This window comes from Rhinatrema bivittatum, chromosome 1, assembly GCF_901001135.1.
Source record: "Rhinatrema bivittatum chromosome 1, aRhiBiv1.1, whole genome shotgun sequence".
Lineage (NCBI taxonomy): Eukaryota > Metazoa > Chordata > Amphibia > Gymnophiona > Rhinatrematidae > Rhinatrema > Rhinatrema bivittatum.
Window position 1 is genome coordinate 625,948,278 of NC_042615.1, and position 23,281 is coordinate 625,971,558.

The following is a 23,281-nucleotide window of genomic DNA, read 5'->3' on the forward strand; positions in this document are numbered from 1 at the left end:
TCCACCCGTCCAGCCAGATCAACAGACTGTTCAGGTCATCCGGGAGGTCCCTCGCCTAGCTTCCTCCAAGAATATGCCATGGAGGCTGTCGTCCCTCCAGTCTAGCTCGGCTGCCAGGGTACGGAATTCTATTTACCGCATACTCGGCAAGGGACCGGTTGCTTGGCATTAGCTGAGTAACTCATAGGCGGCAGTGGGCCTGCGAGAAGGCTAATCAAGATATGTCGGATGGCAGAGACAAACTCCATAGCGGAGAAGCCCAGGCCAGGGGCTTCCCTCCAACAAAGAAATAATATAACTGGTTTAATCTGATCCATCGAAAACTGGGAAGGCAGCAGCTTGAATCAGAAGAAACACTGATTGAGGAATCCACGGCAGTACTTGCTTCCCCCGAGTACCATGAGGGTGCTGCCAGCTCTGTGGGCGTCGCTGGTCCAGGATTGGTCGTGGTAACTGGCGCAGGAGGTACCAGTGCAGGTGTTCCATCAATACAATTGGCCAGTCTGTTCTAAGGTCACCATCAGAGTATCAAGGCAGACTTGCTGTTGCTGCCAAACATTGGGCAATTCCGGGGATGGCCTTTAAGCCGCCACGTCTGCCGGGTCCATGGCCTTGCAAAACTGTTGGATTCGTGGACCCTTGAACTGGCTGGGGACAGATGATAACACACCGTGGGAAGGCCCACAGTGGAAGTCGAGACGGAGCGGTACAGGGCAGGAGACTGGAGGGATCTTCACCACTGGAAGCCCGAGGTCCCCCCAAAAGGAGCCCGTGAGGACCCGAGCCACTTGGACTTACATGCGGTATCCTGTGGGTTGGTGCCTGAAGAAGAGTTCCAGAGGATAGAGAAGAGTAGAGATGAAGTCAGGAGGCCAACTGGAACTTCACCAATGGAAGCCCGTGGTCCCCTGAGAGGAAGCTCATGAGGACCGAGCCACTTGGACTAGGAGAGGCCTCCTGGATGAAAGCCGTAGTCAGGAACCAGTGGACAGAAGCTAGAATCAGAAGCCAGTGGACGAGCCGGAGTCAGAAGCCAGTAATCGAAAGCAGCAACTAGTAGCACCCCTGCAGCATCTGACATCATCTGTGAGCATCCTAATTCTTCCCGCACTGGCCCCTTTAAGTCCTGAGCACACCGCCTAGGGGGCAGGGCCAGGCACCGAGGATCGACGGCATCTCCCTCGATGAGGGATCGCTGCGGCAGAGGCCGGGATGGGCCTTGTCGGCCTAGGAGGAGTAGCAGCAGCCGGGCCGGCCCCGAGGTAGGTGAAGGGACTGGGGCAAGGCCCGGACCATAACAGTAATCAAAAACCCATTCCGAAGACCCCAATTAAACTTATCAGACCCATCCAGTTTTAGGCCCATCCCCATTCTGCCATTTCTTTCCAAACTCATGGAAAAAGTAATCAATCAACAACTTACAGAACACTTAGAGAATCACAATATTCTATAACCCTCTCAATTCAGATTCCAAAATTTTTTTAGTACAAAATCCCTACTTGTTCCCTCATGGATAACCTCCTGAGAGGCTTAGACAATGGCTAATTGTAACCCCTAGTAATGCTAGATATATCCGCAGCCTTTGATATGGTTAACCTCTATACTTACTTGATAGACTAAAAGAAATTGGTTTAACAGATGTCACTTATCGTTGGTTCAAATCATATTTAAGAAACAGATCATATAAGTTAAAATAAGTGTCTTCGAATCAAACAGATAGATCTTGTCCACGGTGTTCCGCAGGGATCTTCACTATCCTCAACACTTTTTAATTATATATGCTTCCATTATGCAAGCTTTTAGCAGGGCTAGGACAACTCATTTTATCTACGCCGATGATTCTAAATCTTAATCCCGATCACCGACACTATCGAATCTGCTCTAAACTTTGGGAAATCTATCTAGCCACCATAAACCAACTATTAGCACAAATGTTTAATTTATTATCATTTATTATAAATTTATTTAAATATAAATTTATAAATATAAATTTATTATAAATTTTATAAATGTTAAAATTGTTATAGTTAATGTTTTACTTTGCACCCCTGTTCTATGTGAACCAGCATGATGTGATTGCTATCCGAATGCCGGTATTAAAAATCCGAAATAAATAAATAAAATAAATGAGCCTTTCGTAAACTCATCTAAAACAGAACTCCTCATACTATGCCATAAATTAAATAAACAAGCCAAACTAAAAGGGACAGCAACTTCGAACAGATATTCTTTTTCCACATGAAGTCAAAGATCTTGAAGTAAAATTGATAGTGAATTAAACTTAAAATATTGGATAAATAATTTATTTAAGGATGGCTATTTTAAATTACATGGCCTAAAAAAATTAAGACCACTGGTTCATAAAAATGACTTTAGAACTGCACTCCAAGCACTTATTTTTCAAAAATTGATTACTGCAATGCCTTATTATTAGGCTTCCTGCATCTACCACCAGACCCCTTCAACTTCTGCAGAATGCAGCTGCCAGAATACTAACAAAAACTAGGAAAACAGAACACATAACTCCAATTCTAAAAGAACTACACTGGCTTCCAAAAATACATCGAATCCATTTCAAAACTTTATCATTAATTCATAAGACACTTTACAATGACAAAGTAGAATGGCTTACTGCTGCCCTTGATTCCATACTCCACAGAGAATTGCGAGATCAGCAAGTAATGGGACTTACTGATACCCTCCCCCAAATCAGCATACCTAAACACTGTAAGGAAGTGAGCTATATCACTTGCAGTGCCACAATTATGGAACAACTCCTTACCTCAGGTTTTAAGATTAGAACCAAATATTCAAACATTTAAGAAGAGAATAAAAACCTAACTCTTTCAACAAGCATATGCATAATTTATGATGACATTTTTGTTTTTACCTCCCATGATTTCCTTGCTGCTAACTATTTTTATATTCTTTAAAATGCTTTATTTAAAATGTATTTGTGCATTTTTACTGTTTCTCTTAACAAAACTCTGAACTGTCTGTTTTATATTTTAATTGTAAACCGATGTGATGTCTTCCACGAACTTCGGTATATAAAAACAAACAAAACAAACAAATAATGCAAAGATGTAAATGGAAGAAAAATAGCAAATACAGTAAAACAAAGCCAAGACTTTTGTTTAGATATATTAGTGAGGAGGAAGTGCAGTAGTAGCATTGTGAGAATCAAGGTGAAGATTAGGAATATGTAGAGCGTGATGAGAAAAAAGCAGAATTGCTCAACAAATATTCTGATTGGTGTTGACTGTGGAAGGGCCAGAGTTAAGACTACATAAAACAAATACAAATAGATTGGATGTGAGGTAAACCACAAAATATTTCAGGAAAGTGTGTTCATTGGGTGCTATTTACACTAAAAGTAGATAAATAATGGGGGTCAGAAGGGATGTTGTGCTCCGGGTGTGGATCCTTGGGCCGACCGGCAATATGGGACGGTCGGAAGGCAGACACACACAGTGCGGGATGGATCTTCACCTGGAAACCCGTGACCCCACCAGAGGAGCTGTTAGGGCCCGGGTCGCTAGGACTTAGGTGGCTTCGCCCTGGAAGTCCGAGGTCCCCCCAGGAGGAGCCCGTAGGGACCCGGACCGCTGGGACTTAGGAGAGTCACTGGCGTGAGGGAAAACCGAGGACGGACAGAAGTCTGGACTGGTAGCTGAAGACAGGAACGAGGAGGTGTGCCGGAGTCTGGGTATGCAGCAAGTAGTGGCTCCAAGAAGCGAGCCAGAGTCGAGGCAGGCAGTGAACAGGCAGAGACGTGAAACAAACCAGGATCAAGGCAGGCAGCAGGCAGGCAGAATCGTGAGACAAACCAGGATCAAGACAGGCAGCAGGCAGGCAGAATCGTGAGACAAACCAGGATCAAGACAGAGCAGGCAGGCAGAATCGTGAGACAAACCAGGATCAAGACGCAGGATAGCAGCAACTAACTCTCTCCAAGGAGTGACCACGTTGCAAGGCAAAGCAAGAAGAAAGCTGCGGGTTTAAATCCCCCTCCGGGGCTGACGTCAGAAGGAGGGCGGATCGGCACATCCGGGTGCTGGGAGCTCAAAAGGACAGCCCTCGCGCGCGCATTCCCCCCGGGGGCGGAGCTATCCTCGGGCTTGCCGGCGTCCCCACGAGGAGGACGCCGCTGCCATGCGGCCAGGCCGGCCCGGAATCGCGCGGCTCGCGGCGCAGGAGGAGACCCGCGGGAAGGTAAGAGCCCTGGTCGCTGCGTAAGCGACTGGGGTCGCAACAGTACCCCCTTTCTTACGGCCCCTCCTCAGGGGACCCGGCTTACCGGGATTGTCCTGATGGAAGCGGGCTAACAGCGATTTGTCCAGAATATTCCGAGCTGGCTCCCAGGAATCCTCTTCAGGACCGCAACCCTCCCATGCCAACAGGTATTCCCAGCGACGAGCCCGGAAACGAACATCTAGTACTTCGCGTACCTGATAGGTAGGTTCTTCATTAGAGGGGGATGATACAGCATCAGTCGAGGGTTGATGGAAACGGGAGAGTACCACTGGCTTCAGTAGAGAGACATGGAACACGTTGTGGACACGTAAAGAGAGGGTAGACGGAGTCTATAAGAGACCAACCCTATGCGTTCAGCGATAGTGAAAGGGCCACAGTATCTTGATGCCAATTTCTTGGAGCGACCTGGCAAATGGAGGTTTCTGGTGCTTAGCCATACCTTAGTACCGGGTAAGAATATGGGTGCTGGTCGACGGTGGCGATTGGCATATTTCTGCATCTTTTCGGCTGAGGAAGTGAGTCGGCGTTGGACCGACCTCCATAGATGATGAATGTGTTGGGCCACCGTTAGTGCTGCCGGTGAAGGCACGGTAACAGGAATGGGCACCGGAGGTTTCAGGTGGTGACCGAAAACGGTCTGGAAAGGTGATTGTCCTGTTATCGAGTGGGTGTGGTTGTTGTAGGCAAACTCGGCCCAGGGAAGGAGGGACACCCAATTGTCTCCTCTTTCGGAGACAAAACTTCGAAGGAACGTCTTCAAGGACCTATTCATGCGTTCGGTCTGCCCATTGCTTTGTGGGTGGAAGGCTGTAGATAGGTTCAACTGTATCCCAAATTTCCGGCAGATGGCCCGCCAAAATCGAGCCGTGAACTATGGGCCCCGATCAGAAACGATACTTTGCGGAAGTCCATGAGCCCTGAAGATATGCTGTGTGAACAGGTGGGCTAACTCTGGTGCTGATGGCAACTTGGGTAATGGTACGAGATGAACCATTTTGGAGAAGCGGTCTACTGTTACCCATATCACCGTATTGCCCTTGGAAGGGGGTAAATCCACCACAAAATCAGTGGCGATATGGGTCCAGGGTTCCGTGGGAATGGGAAGAGGCTGCAGAAGCCCCCATGGGCGACCGTTCAGAGGTTTCTGCCGGGCGCAAACTGGGCAAGAATCCACGTACAGGCGTACATCCTGGCGCACCTTAGGCCACCAGTAATAGCGGTTGAGAAGATTGAGGGTCCTCTCCCTACCGGCGTGACCACCAGAGAGGGAATCATGAGCCCAGGCAAGAACTCTTTTGCGGTCCCTGCGAGGACTACAACACGTTCAACAGAGGATACGATAGTATTGGCTAACTGGACCTTGGCTGGATCGATAATATACTGAGGGATCTCCTCCTTCTCCTCCGGAATATCATTCCTCGAGAGGGCGTCCGCCCGGACGTTCTTCGCGGCAGGTCGATACTTGAGGAGAAAGTCAAACCGACTGAAAAACAGCGACCACGTGCTTGTCTGGGGTTCAGCCGCTGGGCTTGGTTCAGGAATTCCAAATTCTTGTGATCGGTGTAGACCGTCACAGGATGAGTCGCCCCCTCCAACCATTGCCTCCACTCTTCTAGTGCCAACTTGATTGCCAATAGCTCCTTGTCGCCAATCCCATAGTTGTTTTCGGCGGAAGTGAATTTCTTAGAAAAATAGGAGCAAGGGAACAAATGGCCAGAAGAGGACTTTTGTGAGAGGACCGCCCCTACCGCAACACTAGAGGCATCTACCTCCACGAAGAATGGCTGAGTGGGATCCGGATGTCGCAAACAGGTGTCATGGAGGAAAGCCTCCTTTAAGTCCTCAAAAGCTTTGCAAGCCTCGGAAGGCCAGATTCGAGTGTCCGCACCCTTCTTGGTTAGGGTGGTGAGAGGTGCCACCAGCTGGGAATACCGTGGAATAAAGTGGCGGTAGAAATTTGCAAAGCCCAAAAAACGTTGCAAAGCCTTCAGGCCCACCGGCCGGGGCCAATTTCGGATGGCAGATACTTTGCTGGGATCCATGCGAAAACCAGTTGCAGAAACGATATACCCTAAAAAGGGCAAGGAATTCTGCTCAAAGAGACATTTTTCTAATTTCGCATATAACCGATGATCCCGCAGAATCTGGAGTACCTGTCGAACATGTCTTCGGTGAGAGGCTAGATCCGAGGAGTAGATAAGAACGTCATCTAAATATACTATAACGCATGATTGTAGGAAGTCCCGGAGATCTCATTCATTAAGTGCTGGAACACTGCAGGAGCATTGCATAGGCCAAATGGCATCACTAAGTATTCGTAATGTCCATCCCGGGTGTTGAAAGCGGTCTTCCATTCATCCCCGGGACGGATACGAACCAAATTGTAGGCCCCTCGCAAGTCCAGCTTCGTGAATACTTGTGCCCCCTGGAGTTTGTCCAACAGCTCCGGGATTAACGGCAGTGGGTAGCGATTTTCTTGGTTATGGCATTAAGTCCACGATAGTCTATACAGGGCCGCAAAGACCCATCTTTCTTAGCCACAAAAAAAAACCCGCTCCTGCGGGCGACTTAGAGGGGCGAATAAACCCCTTGGCGAGATTCTCCGAAATGTACTCAGACATGGCTCGGGTTTCAGGCTGAGAAAGTGGGTATACTCTCCCACGGGGGGGAGTGGAGCCAGGAAGCAAGTCAATCGCGCAATCAAATGGACGATGCTGTGGAAGCAACTCCGCTTTTTCCTTAGAGAACACGTCAGCAAAATCCTGGTAGGGAACGGAAGCTGAAGCCTGACATCAGTCTGCGCCAGAGGCGTTTGCGGACCCCTCCAGGGCTGGATGCAAGAATGGGAGCAGTGTGCACCCCAACGGACAATCTGGAAATCGTCCCATCGAATCTCCGGGGAATGTAGTTGGAGCCAGGGTAACCCCAGGACCACGGGATATACCGATTTCTCCAAAACCAGGAACGAAATCCTCTCTGTGTGAAGCAGACCAGTCTGAAGGATGATGGGCTTGGTACTAGTAGTTATACTGCCGGCGAGCGGTGTACCCTGAATGGAGGTGACCCGTAAGGGAGGTTCCTGACGCTGCGTGGAGAGCTGAAGGTGTCGTACCAAATCCTGAGTGATAAAGTTCCCTCCTGCGCCGGAATCTATGAGGGCCTTTGTGTTGAAAGAACCCCCCGGATATTTGAGGGTTACGGGTACGGTACAATGAGGAGTTGCATTCAGACAACCTAGGGGAACCTCCTCACTTACCCCTAGGTGCGGGAGTTTCCCGGACGCTCCTTGCATTGGGCCAGGAAATGGCCTTTACCTCCGCAGTATAAACATAAACGCAAGTCTCGGCGGCGTTGCCTCTCCTCGGGGGTCAGAGCGGATCTTCCTAGGTGCATAGGCTCTTCCTGAGAAGACTCTGCTGAGGCCGGTGGTCCGAGATCCGGAGTTCGAAGATCTAGCGGTAGCTGACGGTACGGGGACCAGACGGCGAGGGAAGCGCCCTTCCTTCGCTCTTTGCTGCAGGCGTCGGTCGATGCGCCCAGCCACGTTAATAAGTGAGTTCAGGTCCTCTGGAAGGTCCCGAGCTGCAAGCTCGTCCTTTATTCTAGCCGCCAGGCCTTCAAGAAAAACCCCGCGAAGGGCGTTATCGGCCCAACCCACTTCTTGGGCAAGGGTGCGGAATTCCAGAGCGTAGTCGGCTAGGGTTCGTGTCCCCTGCCGAAGCTGGAGTAGTTCAGAAGTTGCGGAGGCCTGACGTGCTGGTTCATCGAATGCTGCTCGAAATTCCTCCACGAACAAACTCAGATCACTCAGGGCGGGATCATTTTATCCCACATGGGAGACGCCCAGTTTAAGGCTCGACCATCAAGTAATGAAAAGATGTAAGCCACCTTGATCCCATCTGAGGGAAACTGATTGGGTAGCAGGGCGAACCGTACAAAACACTGATTCAGGAAGCCCGCACAAGCCTTAGAGTCCCCAGCAAAACGTGTGGGAGCTGGAAGCTGCGTGGGAGTATGAAGCGTCACCACTGGGGCAGGTATGGCTACCGGAACCGGTGCCGCGGGCTCAACGTCCATACGGGTAGCCAACCGTTCCACGGTGGCCGCCAGGGTGTCCAGTACCTGTTGTTGTTGAACCAAACGTTGAGCCAGTCCGGGAATGGCCTGTAGACCAGCTAGGTCTGCCGGATCCATGGCCTTGCAAACTGTTGTGCTCCGGGTGTGGATCCTTGGGCCGACCGGCAATATGGGACGGTCGGAAGGCAGACACACAGTGCGGGATGGATCTTCACCTGGAAACCCGTGACCCCACCAGAGGAGCTGTTAGGGCCCGGGTCGCTAGGACTTAGGTGGCTTCGCCCTGGAAGTCCGAGGTCCCCCCAGGAGGAGCCCGTAGGGACCCGGACCGCTGGGACTTAGGAGAGTCACTGGCGTGAGGGAAAACCGAGGACGGACAGAAGTCTGGACTGGTAGCTGAAGACAGGAACGAGGAGGTGTGCCGGAGTCTGGGTATGCAGCAAGTAGTGGCTCCAAGAAGCGAGCCAGAGTCGAGGCAGGCAGTGAACAGGCAGAGACGTGAAACAAACCAGGATCAAGGCAGGCAGCAGGCAGGCAGAATCGTGAGACAAACCAGGATCAAGACAGGCAGCAGGCAGGCAGAATCGTGAGACAAACCAGGATCAAGACAGGCAGCAGGCAGGCAGAATCGTGAGACAAACCAGGATCAAGAACGCAGGATAGCAGCAACTAACTCTCTCCAAGGAGTGACCACGTTGCAAGGCAAAGCAAAGAAGAAAGCTGCGGGTTTAAATCCCCCTCCGGGCTGACGTCAGAAGGAGGGCGGATCGGCACATCCGGGTGCTGGGAGCTCAAAAGGACAGCCCTCGCGCGCGCGCATTCCCCCCCAGGGGGCGGAGCTATCCTCGGGCTTGCCGGCGTCCCCACGAGGAGGACGCCGCTGCCATGCGGCCAGGCCGGCCCGGAATCGCGCGGCTCGCGGCGCAGGGAGGAGACCCGCGGGGAAGGTAAGAGCCCTGGTCGCTGCGTAAGCGACTGGGTCGCAACAAGGGATACATCTGAGGGAACTTAGAAATGTTCTTACAGCTCTGTTGGCTGACCTTTTCAATGCTTCTTTAAAGTTGGAATTGCTTTCAGAGGACTGGAGACAGAGGGATATGTTTCCTTTCTACAAAAGTGGAAGAAAGAAAGAGGCCGGGAACTACAAGCCATTTAGTTTGACCTCTGTGGTGAGCAAATTGAAATTAATGGAATCTTTGCTAAAACAGAGGATAGTGCAGTTTCTGGAATCCAATGGATTACAATATGTGAAACTCCATGGAGGAAGATTCAGGAACAGTCAGGAATATTTCTTCATGGAAAGAGTCGTGGATGCATAGAATGCCCTCCCAGAAGAGGTGTGAAGACAAGAAAGGTAATGGAATTCAAAAAGGCATGGGACAAACATAGAAAATCCCTAGAGGCTAGAGAATGGAAATAAAGAAATAGAGTAACGTTTTTAAACTCAAAGTTTACATTTCTGCATGGGAGTATCTGCATGGACAGCAGTTTGCATGGGAGTAGCTGGCAGCTGCATGGAGCAGCAGTTATTACCCTTAACAGAAGGCACAGGAGTGGTCAGCATGGAGAGGCAGTCATTATCCTAAGCAATTTGCTAGGCAGACTCGATGGACCATTTTAATATTTATCCACTGTCATTAACTATGTGTTAAGTATTATGTAAACCATTTTGTCTGTCGTATACTGTCCTGCGCTGCAATTATAAATCTCTCATCTTTAGATTTACAGTCGTCTTTAGTTAATCATTCCTGGGTAAGATTTTGTTCTACATTGCTGAAATAACTCTTTGCATTTCCTGCTGTATGTAATGTCTAGTCCATGAATCTCCTATTCCCATACAAATCCACTGCAGCTTCCACTGCCTCTGAAACAGCTTTCAGGTTTTCCAGATGCAGATTCTTCTCTGGCTTTTCACCTTGAGTTCATATTTGCTTTCTTGTGAGTATCAACAAAAGACAAATACAGTTCTTGAAATCTGTACAAATAAACTTTAAATGAATTTAGGATTTCCTTCTTAAATCTGTGCAGTATCTCAGTGGGACCTAATTAAGTTACAATCGTTTCTTTCTGTGAACCCTGGCTGCTGAAAAACTTTACTGTGCCAGGCATCTTCCTTTCTCAGCATTTTTCTTTATGGTGTTCCCACTAAACATTCTGTTTGCTTAGTAAAGGTTTCTGCTGTCTTTTCTGGTGAATTTCTTTTACAGTTCAGTTCAGCAATTAGTTATTTTTTTCCCTTGAAAACCTGCAATGTCTTCATCAGCTTCTTCCTCTTTCATATCTCTTGAACTTGAACAAACCACAGTCTCTCCCATTTGGCATTAGAGGGCTTGGATCCCTCTGCAGACTGACACACAAACTAAGGAGGTCATTTTGTAAAGCTTATCGCACGCGATAAGCTGCTATCGCACGCAAAAAGTCCCTTTTCGCTTGCGTTAGCTTGCTAGGGGAGGGTCGGGGCAGCCAGGGGAGGAGTCGGGGCGGTGTCAGGGTGGACTCTGAGATGTCTTCGCTGGCAGCGATAAGGTAAGCCACATTATCGTCGCCAGTAGCTTACCCAATAGCACCACCTTTCACGGTGGCGCTATTGGGTGCGAAAGCCAGCAGCGAAAACACCGCGGTGGTGCGATGGCTGCTGGCTTTCGCAGGCCCACCCCCCCTTCACCCCCCCACCCCCTGTTTTTGCTGGATTCACCATTCTGCGATAGAATGGTGAATCCAGGCCTAAGACCTATATTCATCAAAATGCTATAAATTTTGCATGAATAATACCTGCAAAAAGGAAAAGGGGAAAAGCTAGGATAATTTTTTAGTTACTGCACTATGTGCTAAGCATAGGATTTTTTCACAATGTGTGTTAAATTTATGAGAGAGAGACTCTTTATAAGGTGCTCCTATAAGTCAACTATTTATATCACTATAGGAGGGCCAGCTAGTACCTCGAGGTAAGATTTTGGTGGTGGTCTAGGATTTTGGGGCCAGTTTTAAATGCACAGTGAGACATACAACAGCACAATACACATCAGTGAAGATTTGATGTGATTTGGAGTGAGGAAAGGTACACAAAGATGATGTCTACAATGGTCTCTCGCCCTAGCTTGATGCACTCTCTACCAGGGAAGTATCAAGCTAGGGTGAGCTTAATGCCAGGAAAAAGGTGTAGTTATTTATAGCATGTGTTTCATCTCATATCACATGCAATATTAATGCCCCTCATTTTCATAAATCCCATCCAAACTCCTCTTCCCTTTGACTAAATTTTAAAAATTTGCAATCGCATTACGTAATGGAATAAATAACGCGTGTGTTATGGAGTTATTGCGGGTGTTAGGGCCTTAACGCCTGCGATAATGGCTTAATGCATTTTGATGAATGATCCTGTGAGGAAGCACACCCTCACTACTACATGGGCTGTTTTTGTAACTCTGTATGAGTATGAGATGGGAAACAATAAGATTATAGCATGTTCTTCTTTAACAAGTCATAAAACAATCTGACATCGTTTGATTTCTATACATGGATTTTTAATTTTCTACTGAAATTTCAGTAATTCAGTATTGCTTCTTCCATGGCCTCACTAATAAGACTGAATTTCAAAACTTCCTCCTTCCTTCCTTGCTCAATTAGCAAATTTATTTTGTCTACAATGCATGAAATCTTTCAAAGATGAAAAGAAACCAGAGGATAAGTACTGTTATTACTATTATCCACATAAACAAAATGATATATGGAAATAATTAAATCTAATTTAGAAATATGTTATTACATATCAACATATCCATCAATTTCATAAATCATTAAGTTACAATCCTATAAATTACAATAAAATCAAATTCATATTCACAGAAATCACATAACTAACATACCACATGCATATGCACACAAAAATTCTCCATTCCGAGACATACATCCTCAATTTTTATTAAAACCTTCCCAACATGTTTCACTTATTTAAGGTTTCTTCAGAGGAAATAATTTACAGTTTCTTAAATCCTCAAAATTATCATTCCAAAAAACTGTGAAACTGAAACTAAATCACCACATTTACCATATCTCTAAAAAGGATACATTCAAAAATCTTCAAAATTTTTTCACTTAATAACATCAAGTAACCACTATTAATACAGGTGTCCCCAAGATATCAAATCAAAGTTCATGCTATCAGATCCTTGAGGCTGTAAACTTTATATATGCCTACGCCACATGCATCATCAATATCCACAGGTCTTCTTCTCAACCGCTGAACCTATAAATCCATACAGCCAAAATTCTTTTTATCTTCAATCCAAAAAGCATCGCTTAGAAATCAGTATCAAAACATAATCTCATAATAGTCCTATCTGTTCACTGCAGAAAATCTTCATAGCAAAGGAGACCTCTATACCTGTTAGCTGTGAGTGAACCAGAATCATCTTCCAACAATATTCTTATCACAATGACAGCACTCATTCTAAAAATACAAATAAACATATACAGAACACTTATAGTAACAAATTTCTGTTTCAAAAACCCAAACCATTCATATATATATAAAAGGATGAAGCTTACCAAATGCTATCGCCAAAAGCAAGTGTGTAAAGGGAATATCCCAATATAATGCCCTCGCTGTCCAAAAGGTCACGAGCAATGTACATAACTAATCAGATATAAAAATATATCCAAACTGGAGAAGAACCAGTCAAAGATCTTTGATTCTTTAAATACAAGATAGCTAAACAATTGTTTCATTCAAACCACCAGAAATGGTGGTTTTTAAATTAAAAATCCAATGTTGCTCAGTCTACACCAGCCTCTTATTCAAATCACCCCATGCGATTGAATAGGACACCAAATAAATTAATTGGAATTTGCTTTAAATTTGAATACATTGACTGGAAGAGTAATGTCATGAATTTATTGGAGACCTGATGCTGTAAAAATGACTTTGTAAATATCAAAAGCTGTATGAAACCTGTTCATCAACTTTTCCATCTTCTATCTGTCAGAGCTTAAGTTGGAAACTGCATCAGCTTCCAGCATAAGTATGCTGTTTACCAGTGTTAAGACTTAAATAACACACAAAGGCCTATATGTATCATTTCACTATAAGTATAGTGTAATAATGAGCTATGGTGAAAAAGGCATGGGGGGACAAAATGTGCAGCTGGCCGCATAGCGACGGTGTGGTTTCACCCGCTGCAGGTGCAGCTATGCCGCACACTATCGAGCCCATAGCACCCATGGCAAAAGGTGGTGATATTTCCCGCGCTACTACTGCCGGTGATAATACCCAAAACATTATCGCCCGCTTGTGCCATCTCATGAGCCTTAACCCCGCCCAAACTCCTCCCTAACTCCACCCTTCCCCTAATTTAAATTCTACCACTACAATGCACCCATAATCGCATGTGATAACAGGCCATCGCATTTTAAAGAATGACCCTGAAAGGTCTATATTCAAAGCCATTTAGAAGGATAACTGAAAAATTATCTGTCTAAATGATTATTTGGCTATATTTAAGGCCACATGCAGCTAAATTCTAGATATATAATGACTTATGTGGCTAGAATTTAGATGCATAAGTCGGGGCATTCCAGGGGCAGGCGGGAGGCTTTTCCAGGTGGAGCAGAGTTAGCCACATAACTTATGAAACTAAATCTTGTTGTGTTGTAGGACTGTCCTAAAGTTGACTGGATATACTTATCCAGCTAACTTTAAGATAACCGGGGATATTCAGCAGTGCCGCATAACTATATCCAGCTAACTTAACTAGCTGCTCTGTGGCTGAATATCAGCCTCACAGTGCCTAGAATGGAACCTTTCCCAGGAAGCGAATCTTGGACTTACAGAATATATTACCACTAGTAGAGGACTTTACCAGCTTAACCCTTATTTGAGGTGTGATCTTTGGAGACCTGGGAAAGGATGCTAGCCCAGGGGTATTTAAAAAAACTATGGGTTTAGAGCATTTTTCTATCTTTCACTTCCTATCAATTGGAATCTAGCACAAGGATTGTGCCTGGTTTTCATAAGAATTAGAAAAAACTCTAGGGGACTTTTGTCACTAAGAGGGTCATTTTCAAAAGCGATCGCACGTGAAAAGGGACTTTTTGCACGCGATAAGTCCCTTTTGCGTGCGATCACTAAATGGGGGCAGAGTCGGCCCCAGAAGAGGAGGAATCGGGACGGCACCAGGACCCTTATCGCCGCCAGTTTCGCACCAAATAACTACATCTTTTATGGTGTAGTTATTCAGTGTGAAAGCCAGCAACCAGCACACCGCAGTGGTTGCCGGCTTTCGCAGGCCCATTCCCCTGCTTCGCCTCCCCACCCCCCATTACCGCTGGATTTTCTAAGGTCTGCGACCTTAGAAAATCCAGGCCTAAGCTTTTTCCTGCTAAAGATAAAACAGGAAAAAAAAACACCTTATGGATTGATATTCAAATGATTTACCCAGCTAAAATATTTATCTTGCAATTTATCTGCAAAAATTGTCCTCCCTTCAACCAGCTAAATTTGTATAATTGAAATTCCAAGCTGTGCAAATGTAGCTGAGTAAAAAAGAGACTTCTTCTGATGTACTCCTAAATGAAGAGTAGCATGTCCCCTGTTTTGGTGCTTTATCCATAACTAGGAGTGCTACAAACAGACAGGGGAGAATTATTTTATTCTGGGGTCCCTAGTGCAATCGATCACAGTCTCTATGACCACATCACACTTTAGGTCAAATATCTGCAACAGGTGCCAGATAGAGAAAAATAAGAGCAGGGAAGCCAAAATCAATATCACAGGTAGAAACCATGATTTACACATCCCTTTCACATCCAGGAAAGGAGAATACCTAGCTTGATGTTACCCAGGTAGAGAGTCCCTCAAGCTAGGTTGAGAGAACCTTGCACAAATCTCATCTGGAGTGAGTTTCCTCACTCCAAAGGCCAGCAAATCTTCACAAAAGACCACTGTTCTGTTCGTAGGTGTCAAGTAGAATGTCAAAGTGGCCCCTAACCCCCTACACTCTTACCTAAACCCCACCTCGAGTTACTAGGTGGGCCTACCATAGGGATACAACCCACCTATGGGCCATGACATTATGGCAAGGCTCACTCTCTCTCTTCTCTCTCTCTCTCTCTCTCTCTCCCCTTTCCCCCCCCCCCCCCATGTGTCTAGGACCATTAACAATGGTCCCCTGGTGGTTGAATGAAGGAAATACAACAGGTCTGGCACTTTGCACCAACTTAGCTCTTCACACAGGTAATTAGCACAATTGCAATAAATGCTATATTAGCATAAAACACACCCCTTTTGCTATCGCATGCGGTACTTACCGCATTTTGATAAATCCACCCCTATGTTAGGTGGTTACTGTGCAGTAAATTGCATTTATGCTAGAGTAAGTGCCTTGCGGTACCGATAGTACATGATATTTTAAATATTGCACATTATTTTACACTACATTACACAAAAATAGCAATAAACTGCTTTGCATGCAAAGGCATTGAAAGAAGTTCATTACTAGTAAATTTTATGGAAGTACAATGATGTGGCTTTCCAGAAAAATTGCAAGTCGAATTAGTTTCCTGAAGTTACCTGCAGCTCAGGAGTTTTAACTAACTTTTCCCAGAAGCATTGGTTGCTAATGAGCATCCTGATGCTCCCAAGAAATTTCTTAAAGGGCTATAGTGGCCTATTGACACCCCCATGCTGTGCCTGTGGGTAACCCCCTCCCTAGGGATCTTGTAAGTCCTCTGCCACCTCTAGAGGTGGCTGTAGTGTAAACCCTCCCAAAAAAAAATTATGTCATGTGGTTACAAACCACTCTTTCATTCAATTGCCCATCACTCCCTCAGAGATCCTCTGTATTATCCCATGCTTTCTTGAACTCAGATACCATTTTTTGCCTCCACCACCTCTACTGGGAGGCTGTTCCATGCATCCACTATCTTCTTTTAAAGAAATATTTCCTAAGAGTACTCCTGAGTCTACCCCTTTCACCCTCATCCCATTACCCCTTGTTCTAGAGCCTCTTGTGCATGGAAACTTTTGAGATATTTAAATATCTCTTTCATATCTTCCCTAGTTTGCTTTCCCTCTAGGGTATACATGTTTTGATCTTTAAGTCTATCCTCATATGCTTTAGAATGAAGACCATTGATCTTTCTAGCAGCCATCCTTGAGATTGACCCCGAACCAGTTAATATGCTTTTCAAGGTACAGTCTCAGGAATTGTGCATAATATTCCAATGAGGTCTCATCAGAGACCTATATAGGGGCAATATCACCTCCCATTTTCTGCTGATTATTCCTCTCTCTCCCTGTGCAGCCAAGCATCTTTCTGACTTTTAACATCACTTTGTCTACCTGTTTGGCCATCTTAAGGTGATCAGATACAATCATCCCCAGATCCTGTTCTTCTTTGGTGTTTAGAAAATTTCACCTCCAATACTGAACCTCTTCCTTGGGATTTGCTCCTTAAAAGCATTACTCTGGATGTTTTAGTATTAGATCTTAGCTGCTAGTCTCTAGACTCTAGAGACTGGCAGCTAAGACCATTCCTCAAGCTTTGTTAGATCCCTCCTCACATTTTCCACACCTTCCTTATCTACATGTGTAGATTTTGGTATCATTGGCAAAAACAAACCTTTTCCAATAATCCTTCCACTATATCACTCACAAAATTGTTTAAAAACCAGTCCCAGGTCCGATCCCTGAAGCACACCTCTAGTAATGCCCCCCTCCTCAGAGTAAACTCCATTTACCACTACCCTTTGCCACCTCTTATTCAGACAGTTTTCTAACCCACTCAGTCACTCTAGGTACCATACCAAGGGCGCTCAATTTATTTATAAGTTTTCTATGCAGAACCATGTCAAGGCCTTACTGAAATCTAAGTACACTACATCTACTGCTCTTGTTTATCCTACTCTCTGGTCCCAATCAAAGAATGTGATCACATTAATCTAAGATTTATCTCTGGTAAAATCATGCTGCCTCAGATTCCAGAAACTGTACTATCCTCTGTTTTAGCAGTGATTCCATAAATATTCTTACCACGGAGGTCAGACTAACTATCTTATAGATCCAAGGAAATAATGGTTAACTAGTAAGAAGTTGATCCTAATATGTAAAAGACAGAGATCATTATGTTCTCGATCTCCAGTTCCATCTGTGCTTTCTGGGGTAAAATTTAAAAATTGTGTAATCTTTGTGGCTATGGCTAACCAGTTGAGGAACCCCAGAGTCATGTTTGACTCTGATCTCTCCTTCCATGCTCAAATTATACATCTGATCTGTAACATGTGCTTTGAAATTTGAAGCCATTTCTGCATCCTCCTAATTATAAGATTGCTATGTAGTCGTTAGTCATCACTAGCCTTGATTACTATCTGGATTTACCTACTTCATATATAAATCAATGCAAATGATTCAAATCTCAGCAGCTCAATACTCAATAGTACATTTTAACAGATCATATTATTCCGTGTTGAAATCTCTCCACTGGCTTCCGGTGCAATGGTGGATACAATATAAATATTTACCATAATTTTTGTTTGTTTTATTTGTATATTTTATGAATGTTGAAGCGTAATTTGCCATGTACATAACTAATGGAAGAAGTAGCATATAAAATTTTTAAATAAATAATAATATTTAAAGCTCTGAGTGATAATGCTCCTCCATGCATCACTTCTTTACTGGCCTTCATCATCAGGGTCCTGATGGGGAGGCTGCCAAGTTCCTCCTTCCTGCCAGTACCACACCCAGACTCCAGCCCTATTTAACCTTGTCTGTCCCTTGCTTCAATGCTTCTGCATTGAGTCTCCATGACTCCTTTCCCTAGCCACTCTTGCCTTGCGGCCTTCTCAGGCTTATCCTGCTTTGTCTCGTGGCCTCTGGGCCTTCTGATCCCAGCCTTGCCTTTACTTGTCTCCTGGCTTCTGGGCCTTCTGACCTCAGCCTTGCCTTACTTTGCCTTGTGGCCATCTGGCCTTCAGCTCCTAGCCTTGCCTTGTGGCCTTAGGGCTTTGCTCTCTCTCTCCTTGCTTTGGCCTTGCTTACCTCTATGGCCTCTCTAGGCCTCTCTTGGTCTTGCCCCTTGGGGCCTTCCTGTATTGCTGCATTTGGGCTTTATGTTCCATGTTCTGTGTTGTCTTTGTCTTCTTCTGTCTTAGTCCATTCCTGTTCCTGAGTTCCAGTCTTACCTGCACGCTGTTCCTGAATTCCAGTCTATGCCTCAGTTACAGCCTTACTTGCATGCTGTTCAAATCTGTGCCTCAGTTACAGCCTTACTTACATGCTGTTCCAGTTTAAGCCTATTCCAGTCTTACCTGCACACTGTTCCAGTCCAAGCCGTGGTTCTAGCCACACTTTAATCTTGCTAACATGTCCAAGCCTTGCTTCAGATGTTCCAGATTGTCCAGGCCTTGCTCCAGCATTGCCAGACTGTCCACGCCTTATACCAGCCTCACTAGACTTCCCAAGCCTCGCGCCACCCTCGCCCTGCCATCCCGCGCCACTCCGGGGATGGTGTCCCTCACACTCGGCACAACCAGAACCATGATATGCCTCTTGAGTTCACTTTTTTGGTTTATTGCCAATTGCACAGCTCAATACAATTTGCAGTGATGTATTAAATACAGGGTGGCCCTTGGAAAGTAGCCCGCCTCCATTACCACTGCATTGGAGGCAGGCCTCTTTTCCATGGGCCACCCTGTATTAATGGGGTGATTTGCATGAATTATATGTAACATAATTAATTAATATATGTTTTGTGAAAAGAGATTTTTGGTGTGTTAAGATTAACAGCAATATGTGTTAAAATTAACAGCAATATTAACAAACAGTAATACATGTTTAACATGCATTAGATTAAAAAATAGGCTTTTAGTGAGCATTATCACATTAATGCAATTTAGAAAATAAGTTCCTAAGTGGCTGTGGAGCATTTTTCTGTTTTTAAACATCTACTTAATGTGCCATCTAACACTTTGAAAAAACCAACAGTATGAAAAAAAGTCTGCTTTTATGTTACTGAGAGCTTAGAGAGTATGAGAGAATTTAATATACTTTCCTACCCTTGCAATTAGAGCCCTTAGCACTCGATGTAGTGTTCTTGAAAAGGTGACCTGGGTTATTCTGTCTGCAGATGCTGCTCTGGATTGAATAAATTATACAATATTTATAAAGTAGTGAGAGACAGAGCCTTCAGAGAGGGGAGCGAGACAGACAGAGAGTAAAAATTGTATTAGAGTGCCAAAACTAAATGACTAATTAACTGATTAGTGTCTTGAAGAAGAAACCTGAGCAGTCTTGAGGGATAATTTTATAACTGCATAAATTAGCCATCAACTATGTGCATGAGTTACACCAGTTTTCAAAGCGGACTTACATGCATAGGGCTGCCTTGAAAATTATCCCCCAAATGTATCTGCATTGAATTGCACCTGCTATTTCCTGGATGGAAAAGAGTTGGGACATTTTACACACTTACTTTGGAAAATGGAAAAGTAAGGGGTTGATTTTAAAAGGGTGCGCGCAGGCGTACATGTGCACATGTACACCCGATTTTATAACTTGTGCATGCAGGCGCGTGCAAGTTATAAAATCAGGGGTCAGTGCGCGCAAGGGGGTGCGCAGTTGTGCACCTTGCACATACCGAACTGCGCTGCCTTCCCTCGTTCCCTTCCCCCTAGCCTGACCTTCCCACCCCTTACCCTAACCTTTCCCCCCTAGCCCTACTCTAACCCCGCACTAAAGTTTTATGATAACTTTTGCGCCTGCCTGGAGGCAGGCGCAGGTTGCGTGTGCCGGCAGACTGCTGGCACACGCAATGTGCGGCAATGGCCACTGTGTCGGATGCCTCTGGCCCCGCCCCACTCCCGGACCGTGCCACCCCACCCCCGCCCCACCCCTTTAGTAAAGCCTCTGGACTTACATGCGTCCCGGGGCTTTACGCGTGTCGCCGGGCCTTTTTAAAATAGGCCCAGCGCACGTAAGACCAGTTACACACGTAAATCCGGAGGATTTACGCTCGTAACCTTTTTAAAACCTGGCCCTAAGCATGTATATATGCACACCACTCCCCACCCCCAGAAATGTGTCTGCTCAGTTCAAGTAAACTTACATACATACATACATGACATAGATATACAAGTATGTTCACTCACATATCAAGAGGTCAATTTTCTAACAGGCCATTTCTGCTGGCAAAGCACCATTTTACCCATGGATATGCCTTTAAAACATACCCTTATAAAGTTATCACCGCTATGCTACTACCTTTTGGTTTTCTTTTTGGCTAATTGCATGTATACCAGTTTTGTCCCTTATTGAAAATCCAAGTTACAAGATACGGAAACACAATTGTTTTAGCTGCATTTTCCTTCAATACGCAATCTTAACTGACCGACTGGCTGATAAAAATACTCTTTTCACTCATATGTTTTATTGTAGGGGGGGGGGGGGTTGGAATCACTTCCATGGGGCTGATGTACTAAACTGTGCTAACGCTGGCTGAATTCAAGAAAAGCATGGGATAAACAAAGGGATCTCTGAGGGAGCAGTATGGATTGTAAACCTGAATAGTTGGTGTGGATGAGCAGACTAGATAGTATGGTCTTTTTCTGCCATCATGTTGCTATGTTTCTAGCATGTGCAAATGTGATGTTGATTGCACACACTAACAGGCTGATGCTGATGAAATGCAAATGAGGCATGTGTTATGGCAGACAATAAAGTAGACACTTGATGGTATAGCAAAAACTTAACTACACTTCCCAAGTTTTTTACATTAAAGTGTCTGTGAAGCATTTTGCCTAGTTTTGCATCTCATGTCCTTGTCAGTATACATTTCACATTACAACTATCACAAGCCAGTTTATATTCATAAATAGTACTGTTAATGCACATTAGTGCTTGTGATTGTGTTAACACACTTTAATACATTGGCCCCCTTGACATCACAGGTACAATATTTACAATAAAAAAAACTGTGTCTTCATTATAAGAAATGAGTTGTGGATTTTTGTTATATCTGGACGCATTATGAGGTCATTTTCAAAGGAGTTACGCATGTAAATGTGACATACTATCGTAGCAATTTTCAAAAGCTATTTACTCGAGTAAAGTGCACTTACTTGAGTAAATCCTATGGACAATTCAATGGCATATATTGTAGCAATTTTGAAAAGCCCACTTACTTGAGTAAAGTGTATTTACTCGAGCAAAAACCAGTTTTGCTCGAGTAAATGCTTTTTAAAATCTACCCCTATATACCTAGATAAATTATGCTAATATACAGTATTTTAATCCAAGGTAAAGGAAACAGATGTTAACACTCTAGCTTTTGTGCTATTTTTGCTCATTAAAGCCTCTAACCCATCATCACATCTCAATCTACAGAGGTCTGCAAGGAGCACAAAACCTCAGCAAAACCTGTCGAGGCTGGAGCTAAAAATGGATGTATCAAACAGTAGTAACAGCTTGAACTACCTTCTTAAGTTGCTAAGTAGCTGGCCACTGCTTCACATTTTGCTTTCAGTCATGAAGAAAATAAAAGGAACTGTAAATCTTTTCTTTGTTTTTAATGCAGTTATACACAGAGTCTTTTAAGATCCTCTGCAGTGATAGCAAACTGCTAGGTAATAATCAGCCAGCCTTGGCATTCTCTGCTTTCCATCTTTATATCCCAGGAAAGGAAAAATTCTCTTTGTAATGAGCTTTCTTCCTCCTACCAGTCCTCAGAGGTGTCTGGGGAAAACACTGAATTAAGGTTGTTCCTCTGAATTACCAAGTATTTCCAACCCAACTGAAAAAAAAAAAAAGATTTATGCCACAAAACCAATGACTCTGCATTTCATATTTCCTGGATATATCTTTATGCACATGAAGTTTTTTTCTCTCTCTCCCTCTCTTTCTTCTTCTGTCTATTATGAATGTAAAAGCTGAGCCTTACTGTGATAATGTCTAAAATGTAATATCAAGCAAAGAAGGACAACAATAGTAGTAGACTATAATATATTTATTTCACAAAATAACATTAGAATACATCAGGATCAAACACATTGAGGTCCATATTCAGCACGACTTAACCGAATAAATTTCGATTTACCCAGCAAAGTGATGATGCCGAATATGTGACCCAGATCAGCAGCTGCCACTTAGTCGGATAACTACTGATCCGGCTAAATAGCCACCTAAGTTGTGGGCTGGGCGAGAGCGAAACTGGGAGGAGTTGAGTTAGTCTGATAACTTATCCAGCTAAGCCTGATCATCCTGTAGATCTGTCCTTATGTTAACTGGTTAGACTTAGCCAGCTAACTTTAGGATAGCCACTTAGCTAGGGATATTCAACAGTGTGCCTGTGGCTGAATACAGACCTCAAAGTTTATAGTTAGGTTTCACCATGATGAAAAATAAATGACTCTATACATTGATGAAAATTACATTGAGAATAATTTTCTAAGGCATTTTCTGTAGGTAAAATGGTGCTTTAGTTCATATAAATGGCTTTTTATAAAATTGCTCACCCTAATATATGGATACACTTACATGCAAAGGATCAGGAGGCTGCTGGAGCAGAGGCTGGTTGGACCAAGACTGTGGTCAATGGAAACTTCCACACTAGGTGGGGTATAAAACCCTAAAATTAAACTGAAGAGCCTGCTTCTAGGGCCTAGCAGGGTGACAGAATACATCACTAATAGGAGATTTAGGTTGTTGCATGAGATCTTATGTCAGCCTATATGCAAATGCCTGTTATACTTTTCTGTACATATCTGAAAGCCATGAGGAAACTGGGAGGTGCTTGCTGTGGATTAACAAGCCCTAGAAACAAAATTAAGACAATGAGGTCAATATCATGCAAATTCCATTTTGGACTGAGGAAGGGTGAGAGAGAGAGAGAGAAAGAGCACCTCTGGGGCTGGCACCATAGTAAGCAGCTATGGTGCCATTCATTGTGAGGAAACT